This window comes from Lontra canadensis, unplaced genomic scaffold (assembly GCF_010015895.1).
Source record: "Lontra canadensis isolate GAN:19392208 unplaced genomic scaffold, GSC_riverotter_1.0 scaffold64, whole genome shotgun sequence".
Classification (NCBI taxonomy): Eukaryota; Metazoa; Chordata; class Mammalia; order Carnivora; family Mustelidae; genus Lontra; species Lontra canadensis.
This window is the reverse complement of record NW_022631058.1, coordinates 4,520,344-4,526,696: the sequence shown is the minus strand read 5'-3', so window position 1 is coordinate 4,526,696 and position 6,353 is coordinate 4,520,344. Positions and strand designations below refer to the sequence as shown.

Genomic DNA, 6,353 nt, shown 5'->3' with positions numbered 1-6,353 from the left:
ACATTGCGTGTTTTATTAAAGATAAATCCAGGAAGCAAGAGCAGAGAGCTTAGCCTCTTAAAATATACAGGTATGTCATTGATGATGGGAGCTATTCTTTCACGGAAAAAGCAGAACTGCTTACTCAGAATTAGTGGAAAGCCTCAAATTGAGGTACAGAGACAAATCTAGTGGATGGTAATATACAAAAGTTATTTCTTCTGTGAAAATTGTATTGATATGCTAATATTGACAAGATAGCAAAGTAAATTCTCTCTCAACTTTATTGAGTTACACTGGGCAAATAACAGTAGGCAAAGATCAAAACAAAACGATGAAAGGGGAAAATGAAATTTAAAAATCAAAAACTTTCCTTTTTTTGGCAAAGCCTGATTTTCACTTTTTTTTTTTTTTCCTGGAGGAAAACTGGACATTGCATTACACTATGGCCCCAAAAAGTTTATAAGGGGAAATGCCTGTAATATTAATGCAAACATTTCAACTAATAGGCTAAAAGAGGGGCAGGAATTTGTGGAGAGAGGAATAAATCCCTCAGTCATAAAGTTATGTGATACCAATTAAAATGCACTCCCAGGTTGCAAAGCAGCTGCCAAACTGCAGAATGTTTTCAGAAAATAATTCTGGAGAGGGTCTAGGTGTCACAAGGGCTTTTAACATTTATCCTCAGAATATTTCATCCACAAATATAAGTCCATGCAAAAGCAAAGAGAGTTTGCCAAGCACAGAATTTCATTTAGCACCCTGGTAGTTCACTTAATTAGAATAAACCCAGACTTCCTTAAGACTCTTTTGTAAGCCTAAATCTCATCACCACAAACTGACTTTTTAATTATGTGGTTCTTAAGAGCCTTTGGGCATGTAATAGGACAGACTGTAAATATAGCCGTTAAGACACACACACACACACACACACACACACACACACACTTTTAGATAGTCTAGCAATGGATACAAATGATGTTCATATTACTCTTCTGTGATATGAATTTAGGAAAGGCAAATATTAACCTTTACAAGCTCAATTTCCCATCTGCAAAATAAGATGATAATAGTTGCTGCTTCACAGCTTCTATTTTGTTTTCAAAATTAGATAATTTTTACAAAGTGTATAGTACAGCACTCATGTGATTAAATTTAAGCAAACAAAATTTAAGTTAGCATTAGTGAAAAGAATGACAAAAGGAAGTCAAAAGTCCTGAATTAGAGTCCTTTCATGGTCATTAGCTAGATGCATGAATTTAGAAAAATCTCATTGTAATAGTTGTCCTCAGTGTCCTTATATGTCCACCAGAATACATTCAGAATATGAGTCCTTAATTTTATTACAATCTAGCTTGACTGAATCTCTTAAGAATTCTTAGCAGCTAATATAACTAAAGTTAAGTTATATAAACCTTTCCATTAGACTGTCCTCTTAAATTTGTATTTGAGAGAGTTTATATGTAATAAGAACCTTTTATTAATTTGCTTGTGAAAAGATGTCAAAAATGAGTAAATTATAATCTTATAATAAATTACTCTCAAGGTCAGCTTTACTCATTTGTTCAGTCCTTGTTTTCAAAAGAAAACACAGAACTGCAAAAACTGTGAACAACCATCCCAGTAAAAGCAACTGAGATTGGGGTGCCTGGGTGGCTCAGTGGGTTAAAACCTCTGCCTTCGGCTCAGGTCATGATCTCAGGGTCCTAGGATGGAGCCCCACGTCGGGCTCTCTGCTCCACAGGGAGCCTGCTTCCTCCCCTCTCTCTCTGCCTGCCTCTCTGCCTACTTGTGATCTCTCTCTCTCTGTCAAATGAATAAAATCTTAAAAAAAAAAAAAAAAAAAAAAGCAACTGAGATCAAGACAAATCATAGGGAGAGGAGTAGGAAGATACCATTTGAAGTTAATCAATGACGGGGAATAATGACAAGGAATTCACAGAGGACGACTTTAAAGTAAAAGCCGAAAACCTGGGCACTTCACACCAAAGTCAAGTTGTACCATGAAGGTTGGTAATAAAACCTAGGACATCTGATTTTTTTCCTACCCATCTGCACTAGGTAAGGAAGCAGAATATTCTGTCCCAGGTAGCTTCAGGTGAGAAATCCAGTAAGAATTAACCACATTGCACAGTTCTCAATTTTGTAAAGACAAAATTTAAATAAATCTCCAGGAAAAAAGAAAACAAGAAAGAAACAAAGCTTTGGAGAGAAGGAAAGCAATCTTGCAAATTGGTAACCCAGAAGTTGACACTCATATGCTCATGGGTCAAACATAAAACAAAGAGGAATTGACTCATTATAACTGAATGAGAACAAAAACAAGCTTTGCATTAAAAACTGTGAACTGCAACTATTGTGTTGCATATTTCATGTGGAATTGCTCAACTTACATTTTCACCATGGAAATATGGGGTATTGAAAAAAAAAACAAAAACAGGACTTGAAAGGTTTTATACCTCATGGTTGTGTTACGAAAACACCAAAGCCTATGTTTGGTAGGCTTCCAAGGGATTTAAAAATTTCCCTAATTCACCCATAAGTAGGAAAGTTTTTCATATGAACAACTATGGTAGCTTCAGATCTCACTATACATCACTATATGTCTATTTGTAGTTTATCTTGTGTGTGTGTGTGTATGTGTTTTTTTTTTTTTTAGGAAAAGGAAGTGTTTTTATATATATATATATATATATATATATATATATATACACACACACACACACACACACATATATGTGTGTATATATATAATATATAACTTAGGAATATATATATATAGAGAGAGAGAGAGAGAGAGAGCGCTTAGGAGAACAGGAAAACCAAATCCCTGACCAAGTTGTTTTCCCTTTTTCTCCTTCATTTGGGAGGAGCCAATTGTAGAGATTGCAAATGACACCATCAGTCGTTGAAATTGATGAAGCTGCTAAGATAACATTTTTCACCCCAGTGTAAACACTGATGGATCCTTCGAGGGATGCTTTACATTGCAAGTCTGGGATTTAGTTTATGGGTCTGACAAGTGTGACCTTTAAAATAATGTATTTGCTATAAAGAGGAAAGAAAACTCTTTATAAGTAAAATATATTGGCTACAAAATCACTTTCCAGCAAGTAGTCTGATTACAATCAAAATAACACACCAAAATGAAACAGTTTACCTGTGATCAATTTAATGTGGTTGTAAAATGCTAATTATGAGAGAAAACACATTCAAAGTTTGTGGTACCGTCTATAAAATTTGCAGAGAATCTAACATTCAGTGATGTGTAGCACATATGGGTAAGCAGATGGCCAAAGTATTATTTTTAAAAACAGGACTTTTGCTGACAAAATACAGAATTGGAATGGTGTGATTGGAAAGCTAAGAGGATGTTATTTATGAGGCAGTAAGCTCATGCTCAGTAATTGGATTCTTGCTAAATGGCAGATAAAAAGGACTTGGGGGGAAAAAATGAGTGTTTGCAGCTATAGAAATGAATGAGAAATTCTTCTGACAATATCCTATCTGTAATTTTTATCCCAGTCCATCACCTTTCACTTCTTTGCCTTTGGGTGAGCTGTAAGAGTCGGGCTACCTTACCACTCCGGGCTTGGTTTATGCAAGATGTTACCTTTCTTTTTGGTAAAATTCTGGGGGTGTGGGGGTTGGGGGGTGGTATGTAAAGAAATCATTCTGAATGTGCCCAAGTACAAATTAGATATAAAATATATTCTAAATCTCCATACAAAAAAAGAATATATAACAAAGCCTAAATTGGCCACTTAAAATAACTTGGTCAAAGGGTTCGAACCTTTAGTTTGTACCGCTGAGAGTACATTGTAAATGTTCTCAGCACACATCAAAGGTGGCTCTGTGAAGTGATGGATGTGTTAAGTAGTTTGATTGTGGTAATTATTTCACAATGTATACATACATCAAACATTACAATGGCAACCTTAAAATAATACAATGTTACCCCAATAAAACTGGAACAAAATAACTTCCTGATTCCGAGGCCTCTTCTTTGAACTATTTTAATATCTTGTTTATAACCCTAATACTCATCGTATGTGAATGAAATTTGGGGGGAACCCATATGCCTTCTTGGATTTACTATCGCCTTGCTGAAAACAGGAATTACCTCTTGTACATTTTTTTATTCTCCTAACCAAGCATTAGGCTTGGCATGTAGTAACTGCTCAGTAAAATTTTACTGAGTAATTTAATGAAGCCCTATTATCCCTATTATTCCATTAATAACTTTTAAACAATTTTGGGGAATATGAAAGTTTAATGTATCTTTAAAAAATGACCATTTTTAATAAAAGACATTTTAATAATTCCATGATAAGAATTAGCTTATATCTCAAATTCCCTGCCTAAAGGTGAATTACATGTATTAGCATGTATAAACTACATTTTTAAGACATTTAAACACTAGGTACAAAATTCACACAGTAATCTTTCCAAATATTAATGACAAACTACATTTCCTCATATTTTATTTTGAAATATTTCAATTCAGTTTTATGTGTTGTTATATATCATAGGTATCTCTTGTTATATATAAAATACATTTCAAATGTACATTTTCACAGCTGAAACTTGACTAATAGGAAAAAGTATGTAAATAGAATGTCATATGTAATTGTGTTTTTGCAATCACGTTTTGGTAAGCTCTCCCCACCCTTCCGAAAGCTATTCCAGCAGACTTTCTATTTGCCCTGGGCATCACAGACACGGAGGTGTGACCAGCTCACGCCACGCTGCACACCATATGACCGACCCATGAAAGCCTGGCTCTTTTCCAAGGCTAGGCCACCACAGAGTAGGCTGGGGCCAGGAGGAGAGCAGTCCCAGCCAGGCCTTGGCACAGGCTAGGTTAACCAGGAAGGACTCTAGAGCTATAATGAACTCAATTCTGCTCCCCCTCCCTGGTGGTGGTTGATGGCTGAGCCCCAGACAACAGGGGAAGAGGGAGCCCCCAGCAGAGCTGCAGCACCACCTAGAGCCTCTGCTGGCACCAGTGGTTAGAGGCAACTCTGTGCCTGCCAGAGACAGGTCTGGTCCCAGCACGGGAGAGCCCTGCCTAACCCAGATGGGCCGCACACCGTGTGACGTCTGATGGCAAGGTGAGCATCACTGCATCATGTATGCACACTCAGCACTGATGAGAGGTGCAGGTCAAGGAGCTGGTGCAGCTGGTGGAGACCACACCTCACATGCAGGTGGACTCTGCACTCAGCTCATGAAGACAAAGTTCATGGAGGGCACAGTGATGGCCCTGGAGGAGTTCTTCCACTGCAGCTGGACACTGACCAACTGCCTGAAGCTGCTGCAGACCACTGGAAAGGGGATTGGAGACCGATTCTGGGCGGTTATCAAGGGAACAAGGTCGCTGTTCAGTGAGTGAAAAATGATGCCACTGCGCAGGCCTTCCTGCCTGAATCTTCTGTCATGACACAGTTCGGCCAACTGCAAGCAGGCCCAGCTTCCGAGTGTGATCCTGGAGGAGAAAGGCAGAACTACGTCATCACTGAGCGCAGGGCCAAAGAAGCCTGGTGGATGACCTACCTCTTCAAGTTCTCACTAGAAGTCTGAAAGGCCATGAAATACCTGGAGGACAAGTACTTTGTGCACTGGGACCTGGCCGCTGCAACGTACTGGCATCCAAGGAAATTGTGGCCAAGGTCAGTGACTTCCTTCTCACCAAAAAGGCCACTAGTCCACAGGACACAGGCAAGCTTCAGGTCAAGTGGACAGTCCCCGAGCCCCTGAAAGAGAAGAAATTCTCCACCAAGTCTGAAGTGTAGAGTTTTGGAATCTTTCTCTGGGAAATCTACTCCTTTGAGAGAGCGCCTTGTCCAAGGATTTCCTGAAGGAACTTGTCCCTCAGGAGAAGGGTTATCTGATGGATATCCCAGGGCTGCCCACCTATTGTGTACAGGGTCAGTTAGAACTGCAAGCACCTGAACTCTGCCCCAAGGCCCTCCTTCCTGAATCTACATGAGAAGCTCCACCACATCAAAACTCACAAGCTATACCTGTGACAGCTGACTTCCACCCAGGTCATGGGCCTGTGGGGACTAAACCTGGAGAGTTTGTGGGCGTGGTGCCTCTACTCACTGGGTCCAAATCTGAACTGAGCCTGGAGGGACAATGGGTCTGTTTCCTCTGTTTCAGCCTGTGCACCCTCTGTCCCCCACCCCAGATCCCACCTCAGTCTGGCACCTTCTCTCATGGACAAGATTATGGGGCTTGACCCTACTCTAAGGTAGGAGACAGATACCCGCTACCATGGTCAGTCTTCCTCTAGCCTCCCATCTTGCCTAGATGGGACTTCAGCTATTAGCTTAAATATCTAAAGTCCAGTTTCCTTACATGCAAAAAAG

At 39.5% G+C, this 6,353-nt stretch overlaps 1 pseudogene; it reads left to right on the top strand.

The window, feature by feature from the left end:
* Nucleotides 1-1,890: 1,890 nt before the first annotated feature.
* On the top strand, nucleotides 1,891-6,011 carry LOC116879899 (annotated as a pseudogene).
* The last annotated feature ends 342 nt before the right edge of the window (nucleotides 6,012-6,353 follow it).